This window comes from Bactrocera dorsalis, chromosome 2 (genome assembly GCF_023373825.1).
Source record: "Bactrocera dorsalis isolate Fly_Bdor chromosome 2, ASM2337382v1, whole genome shotgun sequence".
NCBI classification, from domain to species: domain Eukaryota; kingdom Metazoa; phylum Arthropoda; class Insecta; order Diptera; family Tephritidae; genus Bactrocera; species Bactrocera dorsalis.
This window is the reverse complement of record NC_064304.1, coordinates 11824493-11838247: the sequence shown is the minus strand read 5'-3', so window position 1 is coordinate 11838247 and position 13755 is coordinate 11824493.

The window sequence follows — 13755 nt, the reverse complement described above, 5'->3', positions numbered from 1 at the left end:
CTCCAATTAATTTTCCTTCTCATTCTTAGAACCAAAGCGCTCTATTTTTGCTCGAACTCCGCACAGCAGGAAAACTATAACTGTAACTATCAGCGCAGCGCATTTATTAATTACTTAGTTCCTTTTAATCATATCCCGTGGTCGGGTTTGCAACCTAAACCAGCGCCGCCTTCCCGCTTCGTAGCAAACAAGCTAAAATTTTTTTTTGTTGTTTACCGACAACTTCGGAATGTGTATGATTTTTAGATTTTAATTATGTGCGCATATCATGTGACCCCAACTTCCACAACTGAAAAACTCCGTATTTGTTTAGCGAATATTTACCGTTAGACCACAATTTAGTGGGTGGAAAAAACGCAAAACTTACTCCTCCACGCTTTAATGGCAGTGCCCCAGCCCTTTGCCTGGCAACTTGTAATCGCTCACATGGCAATAGTAATTGTGGACTCAGACCCCACTGCCGCCTCTGCTTTAGCTCTTGCTAGCATTAGCGCAGCACTGCGCTAGTTTCTTTGTTATTGTTTTTGCAATAATCATGGCAAAAGTTTTAATTAATTTTCCTCGACATGCGCGATCGACAACAACACAAACATAAAAAGCATATGCGCTGTGGCTTGTTTGCATTTACTATTTAATGACAGAGTGTTTGTTGCATGCACAAGTATTCGGTGGAGCATTAATATACAGTTGCAATGCTAACTATACACGTATGCATAAATTTATGTGATTGTTTGTGTTAGAGGAGTTCTCTGTGTGCTTCCACCTGTTTTTCATGTTGATGGAACAGCGAAAATGAATGTTGCCACTTTTAATTTAGTTTATCAAAGCGGAAGTTATTATGCAAATTTATGCTCACATAGACATGTGAAAAATTTTTTCTCCCTCTTTTTAATAACTATTCGAACTAAAAACAGATCTTGTTGGCAGGGCGATAGGTCAATAGTTCACCGAAACATGCAACCTTAAAATACTACTTTGATCGAGGTTCATGCTTCGCCTCAACAGTTTTACTAAATGATTTAATAACGAAGGCCGATGAAGTATTTGGAACCTTTGGAACATATCACCATTTCCTTGGAGGCTACTAATGACTTTATACTTGGGGAATTTCAGATCGATGTATCAAAAACTAAGAGAATAGTTCACTTATACACACAAACTTCATAAGATATCCGACGTATCCTTCTGGGTGTTGCAGGCTTTGTGGCAAACTTCATATACTTCGTTAACGGTATAATGAAGCATTTAGAAGTGGGTTAGGTTAATCTGGTAGGCCAATAAGCCACGCATAGACCAGTTTTGGTCTTTTGTCATACCAGATGGAGTTCAGTTGCTAAGTTCAAGAGGAATAGTCATTAGGATGCCTGCGCCTAACGCGATTTTTAACAAACTCTGCGGCGTCACTGTCGATACTTTCTCCAGTATATCATACTGTGGGACCCCAGTTGCTTGCTGCGTAGTTTTGCCAATGCGGAACAAGTGCACAAGAGATGCTCCATTGTTTCCCTGGTGACCTACTCTAAACATTTCAATCTGTCAGCCCCATTCTACGGACGTGTGCCGCCACCAGACAGTGACTGAATAGTATTCCGAACATGTTCCTATATCTGCTCTATCGAGTGGCAATAGAAATTTTATATATTTTCGATCTACCGGTTTGCACATCACTTCTGCAGTCTTGTACCCTGGTAGCTCGCTCCATCGCCTCTGTCGAGATCGTCGTATAAACAATGCACGGGTTTCCGAATGTTTATCACGTTTTCAAATGTTAGCCGTACACCATTATTTTCAATCTCGTCCACTATATCATTGCCTCGATACCTTTGTGGCCTGTCACCGAGTAGAAGTGAAGTTGCTTGCTTCTGGCAGCTCTTCCAACTGCTTCCCTGCTTCCCAAGACACTTCTGGCCGATATGCGAAACGAGGTTGACTCTGGAATTGCCTGCAGGTGTATTAGAGACCAGCTCCATGACTTTTGCAATACCAGAGACCTCAGCTTAAGATACAATACAGTGGTCCGGCATCTTAAACGGCTGTCTTATGCCTAACTATGGATAGTATATGTATTCCCGTACCAACTCCATCATCCATTTTCGAGTCATCCGTATAAATGTTTACAGTGTTGGGAACATACCTTTACGACAGCCATCTTTTCCTATGTTTACCTTCTTTCCCAGTTTAAAAATGGGGTCATATAGTCGATGTTTGGCCAACCACCATCACCCACCGAGCTATGCCCGAAGATTTTATATGCAAATTCTTCTTCAGCCGGTAGCAATAAAGGGATATGGTCATATATAAGTATTCCTAAGTTAGCCAACACCAACAACTAAATTCTTTAATGAGAGGTTTTGACGTATTCATAAAATCTCATAAGAAATTGAAAGATCCGAGAATAAATGTAGGTACGTCGGCGAATATGTTTATCGAAGGGAGGTTTAACATAGCCTCTAACCTCAGAGGTTTATGTACATTCATTACACGGAACATCTGTGGTTAAAAAGAGGTTTCATATAGACTTTTTAACGGTCTAGGTATGGGAACTCCATATATGTGACATCTTTCTGCAATTTTTCTTGACTTCATTCTATCTTCGGCTTTTCAGCCTACCTTCACCTTCTCCAATCTGAGACCTTAACATCACACTTAACAGTCTTTGAGCCCACTGACCTGTACATAATTGAAAGTAATACAACTTATTGCCCTTCAATTATTCTAATAAAAGTAGTTTCCCTTTATGGTATGTAAATGTCTATGACTCAATTTGAGAATCCCCTACAGAAGCGAATAAAAGTGCGCGTTAAAGCGAAAGTAAAACAAGAACACCGTCGTGTTGAGAATTGCAAAACTAACACGATTATTGCTTAGCTGTTAGCTGCTGGTGCTAGCTCCCTTCCAGCAGCGAGGGCAAATATGCAGTGACATTGAAGGAAATTAGTCTCCAGGGTAAATGCAGCCGCCGAGCGCTGAAGGCGTGCGCTTGCCCTAGAAAAATTCACTTGCCGCGTTGGCTGTAGAACCGTGCACCGTTGTTGTTGGCGTTGACTTCATCGCTCACTGTGTCGGGAGCTTGGCAATTTTTCTTCACTTTGCAACATTGTAATCTGTAATTAGTGATGTTTCCACATTCAGTTGCAGCTACGGAGAACAGTTAGTCAGCTGACAGCTGCCCGGGTCGGCAGCTTAGGAACTCAATATTTGTATACTCGTATGCGTGTGTGTGTGTGTTGTGGCAATTACACACATTTCAAATGCATTCGGTTTAATTAATTTGTCCGCCTTGAAATGGCCAAGTCTCAAGCGAATGCCACAACTGCCAGCAGAAAGTCAAGTGAAAGCCATAATGGCACCAAGTCCTAGGGTCCACAAATGATGTAATTGTTAATTGAATTGTATAAAATTGCATTTTTTCCGCTTTAATTGCACAGTGCTGAGCTTGCGAGCTCCTCTTCTAGTACTAATAACAGTATTCTTATTCGTTTTGTGGTGCGGATAGGTCCATGGGTTACTTCCTTGAGATCACAAGAGATTCTACCTATGGATCATTAAAGCGTTTTGAGTCTTGCGACATTAGATGTCCAGATCTTGATCATTGTTGTAAGCTAAACATCGCTAAAAGCAAGAATAGTCAGAATGATCTCAGAGTCGCGCAAACTCTGGTTGCTGACCAACGTTCAAAAGAGAACTGCAGAGCGGCGATTCGTTCTCTGCCTAATAAAATTGAGGAATGGGTGAGTTTTATTACAAACTGTGCAGTTTCCACCGATTCCGCCAAAACCAGGTTCCCGAAGAAGTATAACATCGAAGTAGCTAAGCTATTGCTAATGAGCTCAGACATTCCTTGACTAGTCTGTAGAGAACAGTCAGTGAGCTCAAAGCCAGTATTGCCACTCTGCTTTCGGAGAGTGTGATCATCTCTCTGAAGTAGGCTCTACTAACCATAGTAATTAGGTTAGTTTTCTAGTTCATTTTCGATCTAGTTCGGATCTGGATGGCTTAATGGGTCCAACAAATCCTTGAACTCAAAACAAATGATAAATAATCTTTAATTCCACGCATAACACCGACTAGAATTAAGTCTCGAACTGCATAAAAAAATGTACAGCCCAAATCGCGTGACGCATTCGTAATCACCGGTAAATATATCGAAGTTAAAAGCGAAGAAGATTGACAACAAAAAGAGAGCGTCAGACAAACAACACGATGCCTTTGCTGTCTTCGTTTATTTTGAAAGCAAAAACGCGCTTGTTTCTGAGGGATGCTTGCCACTGCAGGATTCAAATTGAGTATTGCTACAGAAACAATGAAAAAGTGTGGCACAACAGTGCGCATATTGGAATTGGCATTGGCGTGCCACATGCTGTTATGCTAAATGTTGCATGTGGCAATTTACTTTCGTTATGTCACGCGGCGCTTAAGTCAAAGTGACAAGCTGAAACGGCGCTTAATCTGCCGCATAATCTGTCATAGCTACCGGAGGGTGCCAGTGCGCACCAACAGCTGCGACAACTCATGGATGTCAACGGCAATAAAAGACAACGCCAAAGCAAAGTAATTGCAACGGCAATAATACAAAGCGCTGGAGAGCAGCTACAGCTGTGCCACCTAGCAGAAGTAGCAGCGGGACCTCTGTGTGCCACTTGTGCCGCATTGCGTGAGTGCGAGGTGGAATTGAACTGTGACCGTTGCGTCGATTTATTTTGCCAATATTTGCATTTATCCGATTTATGTCATTTACCGTGTAACGGGATCTCTTGTTGGTGCAGCGTGTAATGATAATTTTTATGCGTTTTTTTTTTAATTTTGTACGGGTGTTTAAATAACTGCAGAGGATAGAATTTTAAACGGATGGTGACGGTAGACCAGGTATTAAAAGAGAAGGGACTTGAAGAGTATTGCAGCAATCTCTTAAGTTTTCTATTTTACTACAGCTGTTAGGTTATTAACAGATTCTCTAAGCAACAAAAGAACCCTAAAGTCAGTTGACAAACTATCACAAGAAATTTACCGTATATCGGCAATTTAAGAATGCATTAACAAAAGACAGGATCCTTTAAAGGACGATCCATTTCGAAATTCTCTACATTTTAAAGAAGAAAACAGAAACTTTAAATTTAATGGGGAATGTTTATCACCATTCGAAAGAACATTTTTGGCATTTATCTCTTGAAGCTTATTCCTTTCAAAAGTACTGGCCGCGGCTAAGTAAGTAACTAATATGAGCTGTTTTGTTTCGTGTGAACATAAGACGCTGATCTAGTGAGAAAAATTATTTCTTTGCGAATAAAGTATAATGTGGCTGATTATTCCTTTTAAGGTTTTTTTTTTTGGAAAAAAATTTAGAAATAAGACATTTGTTTGTTTGTGAAGATTATAAGCAAAAAAATGGGTCTAGCAGTGAACGAGGGCAAGACGAAATATCTCCTGTCATCAAACAAACAGTCACTGTTGACAGTCATAACTTTGAAGTTGTAGATAATTTCGTCTATCTTTGAACCAGCGTAAACACCACCAACAACGTAAGCCTAGAAATCCAACGCAGGATAACTCTTGCCAACAGGTGCTACTTCGGACTGAGTAGGCAATTGAGAAGCAAAGTCCTCTCTTGGGAAACAAAAACCAAACTCTATAAGTCACTCACAATTCCCGTCCTGCTATATGGTGCAGAGGCTTGGACGATGTCAAAAATCGATGAGTCGACGTTGCGAGTTTTCGAGAGAGACTGAGAGTGTCTACGCCAATTAAAAAGAAGAAGAAGGTTATTTTAGCTTCGGTGTATCTTAAATTAATTTTTTTCTTGTTTTGGTTTGAAAAATTATACTTAAGTTCCAAGTCATATCTAACTTACTTTTCTTAATAACCTTGGTTCACGTCCTCTATCAGTTTTCAGTTCGAATAGTAGTTCCGCCGGTAATATATTAGGGGTATTCAGACCAAAGCCTGTTAATTTGGTAATTAGTTAGTTGATACTTCGTTAAAAGGCGTAACTGTGAACATACTTTTTGCTCTACCTTGGTGGTAAATTTTATTCCGAAACAGCTGATTCAATTTTATTAAAGAGTAAAAATGCCTAAAGTAAAAAATAAAAAAATTGTCAGTCATTTAATTGAAAATTATGTGGAGCAGATCAAAGTTATTACTTTAAATTGATATACAGAGGAGCAAGAGAACAGCTGGTGTGATAACAGTAACGAAACAATTATCAAGCTTGCCAGATGGATAGTTCGTTACTGTTAATTTTACAAAAACAAAATACATGTAAAAAACTACCGAATAACGACCAACGAATTAGCAAGGTTTGTCTCAATACCCCTATTGTTAACTCCTGCTTTACTTTTCCTCATCCACTCTAACTTTCTCATAGTGAATTCATGGAGTACATATGTATGTATGTACATATATCACATTTCAGATTATATATTTGACTTCATTGTCTCTTCAGCAGCCGAAATCGTTCCTCTACTAATTAAGCTTAATCTAGAAGTCAGTTAGCAAAACTATTGCTCATATTTTTCAGAAATTTACCCCCCTCATCAAATCATATATAAATCACTGTCTCTTCTCATGGAGATCTAGCCTTTTAAGTATTTATTTGAGTTAAAAAGACATCATATTTCAATTGCTGAAGCTGCTTACACTGCTGAGGGCTGCAAAGAGTTCTTTAATTGCCGATTTGAATCGGAAGATAATATAATGTTATGGCAAAACTCGTATCGCTGTTTCTCGTTCCTGCAAATTTTGACAAGCTACTTTATCAGCTACCAAATTGACGCCCGCAGGTTCAAGCTAAAGATCTGGTATTGCGATAACTTCCTTTTTGACAGAAAAAAAATACACTCCGATATATATATGTATTTATGTTAATATACATATATACAAGTATACATACGAGTATATGTACTTCAGCGCAAAAGCACTGATGATTTTATAAAAGCCTTCTTTCAGCATTGTCAACTGGCGATTACGTAAGATACCCGCATCTCTATAAAAGCAATATCGCGCCGGTTGTTATCGATGCGGCTTGTTGTTATGGTTGTTGTCACAGTTGCTTTATGGCTGTGGCTTTGTGTCGTGTCGCTGCGGCTTTCTGAAGCCCTGTCAACGAAATGGACAGCTGCGCTGCGCACCAAATGTGTCTCTTTACAGTTATTTTTCATTATCGACTCCCAGGTGGTGGTGGTGTGCGTGCGTGTGTATGTGCGTCATACATTTACTGCTATTTTGACAGCGCTTACGCCATATCGCGTGTCCTTTACTTTATTTTTTTTTCGCTTTTGTCTTCGATAATTTTATGCGTGTGTCAACATCTCAACTTATCAGTGCTTACTTGCCAACTTTTTCGCTTATTTACAACTACCGTATGCGTGAGCGCCTTTACTCACCTTACGCGCCACACAAGCGCACTCTCACACACACACGAACATTTGCACTTTCTTTTGCTTTCCAATAAAAGTCTTTCTTTTGTTTGGGCGTTCGCCTCGCCATATCTTTCCCTTATTTACCGATTAAATAATGAGTATGTAATCACTATAATTCATCTCCGTGCAGCCTCCTCTTGACTGCGTTGTGATCGGCGCGCTTATAGCAGTTCTTCTTTTGCCGTTACGCTAATAACATTATTTATGGCTGTTAATGATATGCCTGCTGTTTTGTATTCTCTTTTATTGCTTTTTGTGCGTTTTCTTCACTTCAGTTCTGCTTTTGACTACGATTTCGCAGAAGCGTGGCATTTCCTTATGTTTCGCATAAAGCGCCGTTATTTATGCGCCGTGTACGTTGACACTTCACAAGTAATTAAAAATAGCGGTATTCTTTTTTATTATTCTGTGGGAAAAATAAACTCGAAATTCGAGTGTATAGTTTGTAGGTTAGTCACACAAAGATCGACGCCAGTGGGAGATATGTTTATAAGATCTGCTTTCAACCAACGGTTGTTTTCGGTAAAAAAGATGTAAATACTGAGTGTTAATCATTGAAACTAAACGTAGTGACGAGAGACTGATTTTAGATATGTATAACTTTATGACCACTCGTCCGTCTAATCGCGGTTTTGAAATACCTAAAATGTTTTGAGCAAATATGAGCCGCCTATTTTTATTTAAGATTTCTAAAAGTAATTAGATCAGTTTCGACAGACTTTCCAGCAACATATGAGCACCTAAATGTTTTTCCTATTTTCTTAATATTTTCAGAAAAGTAAACTGACTTATAATTTAATGGCAAGGAGTTTTTGATGAATTTCCATATCTCAGCTCACTTGAAAACATCGGACTAATTTGTTCCATGCTTTTTCACTCTTGCAACATGTTGCCACAGAATATAAAGTTTCGTTCCTCTAACGGTTGTTTGTATCACCTTAACAAAAAAGATACAGATATATCTGCCCATCTATTCAAACTCTAGCTTTAATAAAAATTGAGATTTGGTAACGAAATTCGGTACCCCTGTTTCTTGGAACGTTTGTAGTTCCACGTAAACGACCAATGCTACGCACCATAAGTAAGCACTAAATAAGAAAATTTTTATAGCACAGAACATCTACCGAAAAAAAATTAAAAAAGCACAGCTCAGTCGCGCCGAACTTTTTATCAAAAATATAGCTCAATTTATTTGATATAAGTATATGAAAACTAAAGTGTATTCGGCGATTTTTATGATGAGTGAAATTTTTCAAAAAAGAAGTTCCATTCAATTTTGGATGCGGTATCAAATTTCTGGTGCCGAAACGTTCAGAGTGTTGGAAAAAGCCTTCAGTCATAACTGTTTGTCTCGAGCAAGTGTTTTTGATTGGTACAAATTATTCAAAGAGTGTCGAGAACGCGTTGACGACGAACCACGTCCTGGACGTCAAATAAATCAACTGATGATCAACACGTCAATAAAATAAAGGAATTAACGCTTGAGAATCGACAATTAACAGGCAGAGATCTTACTGGCATCGTTGGAATATCGGAAGGTTCAGTGAAGACAATTTTGAAAGATCATTCGGCCTAAAAAAAAGTGATAGCACGATTGGCTCCATAATCATTCAATTAAAAAAAAAAAACAGCTTTGCGTTAACATCTGTAAAACAATGCTCTCCGAATACCAGGATGTCATGAAACGTTGTTATTAAATTTATTGCTGGCGATGAGCCTTGGATCTATACTTACGACCTGAAATCAGACCCCCAATCAGCCGAATATAATGGCAAAGATAAGCCAAAGCCGCAAAATTACGTCAAAACAGGTTATGTTGACAGATTTATTCGGTTATCGAGGCGTGGTGTTCTCCGAACTCCTTCCATCCGGCCAAGCTGTCAACAAAGAATAATACTTGAGTGTTATGCATCACTTGCGAGACCGACACCGATGCATACTGCATTGATTCGTCGCGAATTTAAAGATTACTAGACTAAACCTGCTTCAATTTAGCTTATATAGTGATTTCTGACTTTTCACAGGCTTTAAACCGTTTAGATTGGTAAAATTGTTTGATATTTTAATGAAAATAAGTTTACGAAAGGACAAGATTTCCTAAAAACTTCCTGACTTAGCGCTGAACACGTAAGTAGTTGGTGTAGATCTTGGTAAAACCTCATATTACTATAATAATATAATCAATTTGGACTATCTAGTTGTCACTTTCCCAATTAACGCAATATATTCAGTTTAGTCTAATTGCTCGAGTTCATATCACATATATCACATATGTAGATGATTTTAATACAATTTAAGTCGACGAAAAAATAGCAATAAAATTAAGGCTTCTAATAAAACTTAATGAAATAACAAACTTTATTGTAATCCCTTCAAAATTTTGTTCAAAAATGAAATTGAACTCTTTCGAAATATTTTTGAACAAATAGCTTTATTAACATCAGCCTTAATTCTTGCAAGTTGCAAGAGTATAAAATGAACTTAGCCCGTTCATATTTGTTTGTGCTTAAATCGATCTAAAACTACCAATAATAATTTTTTTTTTTTTGAAAAGAAACGATTATTGAAAAAATTGGTCAACAACAACAACGCTTAAAGCTCAAAGAACCGGCACTTAGGTCACTATTTCTAATGATTTCTCATTCCTATCTCAATTTATTTAAGCGAAAAACTTTCTGCATGCATCACTTAAAGCTTTCACCCAGAAACGAAGACAATGGCAAATGGCTGCTCTACAAAGCTCCGCAGAATTACGAAAACAATTGAACGAAAACGCATTTTAATATCCTGTGCAATGCTTTTCGAATGACATTTTGAGTGTAAATAAAATTTATTGCTTTCGACTTGGCGACCCTTTTATGTGTACACTGGTATATGCGAGTCATGCAAACAAATTTTTTGGGGCAAGAAAACAACTCAAACAAAAACATATGTAAATAACAAAGCGAGCGTCTACCAAGCAAGTGCGCAAATGCAAACAATGCAAGCAAAAAGCGAAGCGAACAACTTTTAGCTAAGTAAAATGTGAGAATATGCAACTGCAGCAGCGACGGCGGCAGCATTGGCAATGCTGACGTCCGGGGAAATGCATATATAAAGCATATGAGAATTACAGCCGAGAGCCGAGAGGAGCTATGCAAATAGATGATATACAGTTATTTACGTATGTATGCATGAGTTGGTATTGTGCTACGTTGCCCTAACCCAGTTTTGTGCCCAAAAACAAAATTCGCAGAACAACAACAAACGTTTGTGGCAACAAAACGGCCTTGTCCATGCCACACCAGCGATGAACGAGTAAAACGGTGCTTTTGTTTTCCGCCATTTTTTTCATGCAAACAACAGTTTATTGTCTTCGCGGCGCGATGCTTTCGTTGCATTACATTTCATTGCGTTTCTCACCTTTATTCTTTATGCATTGTTGTTGTTTCATTTCGGTTTCGCTGACGCGGTGGCATTTCTTTTGTGAATTTTATTAAAATCGCGCGCGCAAGCTGTCATAAGCAATCAAAAACGACCGACACACCGACGCCCACACGGCCCGCTGTCGGCTTGAACGTGCCGCAGCCGCTTTGTTGTTATTGTTTTGCTGCTTTGCTGCTTTTTTGGCGAACCTGCAGTGTTTTATGCGCGGTGTCAAGTGCAAGGTGGGGTCCACAGCAGTCAGTGTTCTTCTAGATATAAAGAACGATGTCGGGAGCAGCATAATCTTCGTTACAACAACAAAAACGAAAATTCTATACAACACATACACTCCCTGTACCCTGCTTTGGCAATGATTTCCTTAGTTTATTGCCGTTCGCAAAAAAATATTCCACAGTCAGAAGCAAAAGCAAGAAGCAGCAGAAAAAGTAGAAGAAAAGGTGAAAAACAAAACGTGACACCAATGTGTTGCTCCATTGCGCTCCAATTTATTGCAATTACATATTTTATTACCGTTGTTTACGCATTGTTTTCGGCTCACTCTTGCGCAGACGTGGCCGAAAATTCAATTTCTTGCTGACCTGCTTTGCGTCATAAAAAATGTGTCCGCTTTTGCTTTGCTGAACCCAATCGCGGGCCAAACATTTATACACAGTTATTTTCAGATTTTTACGATTCATAATTTGGCATGTTAGCGCAATCAGAGCTTTTACGACAGCTAATTAGCTATTATCTGCGGGCTTTCGTATGAATAGCTTCCATAAAAGTGAAATGGTGTGGAATTTGTCAATAATATTGTAACGGAGTGATGTTAAATTGTTAACCTAAATTTAGAGAACTTTCTTTGTGTCCTCAGTATTTCTTTCAATCTCTCCTAAAATTTAGAAAATGTGGCCCATATCGGCTTTCAGATGAACTTTTCGTAACTTACCGTATGATTTGCCTAAAAATATGCAAAAAAGAAACGTTGTGCTCAAAAAGAATGAGTCTAGAAATATATCTTCCCAAAATATGCCTGAAAAATACAATTCAATAAAAAAGGTAAATGTTTTGGAGATACTTTTGGTACAATCGATGTCGTCAATCCAGTTACTAAAAATCTCCCAGAATTGATAAACGCTTCGAAAGTACTTAAAGAACTTAACCATACTACAGAAATAGGTTGAGCTGTTAATTTAAAATATATGGGCAAATTTGAGTGCGTCTTGATGGTCTCCCTATGACTTAAAATCCTTCAGTTATTCAATGAAAGAAACGTAGTTCTACAATAGATCAACGTCTTTGCATGTAAAATTGCAGTAAAGAAGAAATTGAATTGAAAATAAATCGTTCTGATTTCTATAGCAGTACCAAAATATGAAAGTAAATGAACTTAACGTAGCTGCAAAAAATTGTGCAAAAAAGTACTGTCATTGTTGTCCATTGAAACTATTTGCCTCAGACAAATTTACTATGCAAATTTTGAAAACCGCCTTATTCCATGTAACTTATTGAATGCCATTAATACTCGAAAGTTAGGAAGACTTTTTACATGTATTTGTGTCGCTTTGAGAATATTTGCACTTTCCTCATTTCTTTTTCGGGTGATGAACGTTCCTTTAGTGCTTTAGGAGATTTTCAGGACTATACTGTACCTAGAGACAGAATTACCCTAGGCTGGCATCATGCCTAAAAGTTTATACTAAGTCCTTCAGATCAAGGTAAGCCTTAGTATTGCTCCAAAACTTTTCTCTTCTATTGCTACAAAAATCGTTGAAGACTCATTTGGAAATAAATTATTTTTGAAGAAAAATGCATATACTTTAACATACGTGCATATGCATTTTTTCAGAGATAAGTGGCTTAAGGCGTGTGTTTCTACTGTGGAACCCATTAAGATTTCTAGTTTTTTGTAATTTATTTTGATGGATATTCTACGTTAGGCGTTGCGAGTTTTCGAGTGAAAATTCTGCGAAAGATTTATGGTCCTTTGCGCGTTGGCCACGGCGAATATCGCATTCGATGGAACGATGAGCTGTGCGAGATATACGACGACATTGACATAGTTCAGCGAATTAAAAGACAGCGGCTACGCTGGCTAGGTCATGTTGTCCGGATGGACGAAAACACTCCAGCTCTGAAAGTATTCGACGCTGTACCCGCCGCGGGAAGCAGAGGAAGAGGAAGACCTCCACTCCGTTGGAAGGACCAAGTGGAGAAGGACCTGGCTTCGCTTGGAATATCCAATTGGCGCCACGTTGCGAAAAGAAGAAACGACTGGCGTGCGGTTGTTAACTCGGCTATAATCGCGTAAGCGGTGTCTACGCCAATTAAGAAGAAGAAGGATATTCTATTGTGATATATTTGCTATTGTCAGGAATGTCCAATTGTTTATTTTAAATTTAATTTTTAATGAAGATAAGGTTTATTTTAAAATTTATATTTCTCTATTCTGCGGCCACTAGCGACTGTTCTGTTTGATTGCTGTTTGTCAACGAATGCCCCTCACTTGATAAAACTGTCGGTGACACTATGTAATCTACTTATTTTGAAGCCGCACCTTTTAAGTTTTAATGTACTTCTCTGACCACTACCAGTTTAATTCGGTTGAACTACTATTTTCCAATATTTTTGAATAATAATATTTTTTCCTAGCCTTTGCAAAAATGGGATTTTATTCAATCTTTCAAGTTTTATTCTATTTCTCCTATTCCTTTGTCTGTCTGACCATCTTGAAACTGTTATAGCAACAATTGTTAAATATTTGAAAACTACTTTTTGTAATTTAGAAAATTGTATTTGTAAATAATTCCGAATTTCCGACGGCTTTTATTGTCCAACTGGAGTGCACAAATACATACCTGTATGTATGTAGAAACTCATCTGGCATATCCAACAAATTGTTTCCGTTTTTCTTCCAATTATTTTGGACTAA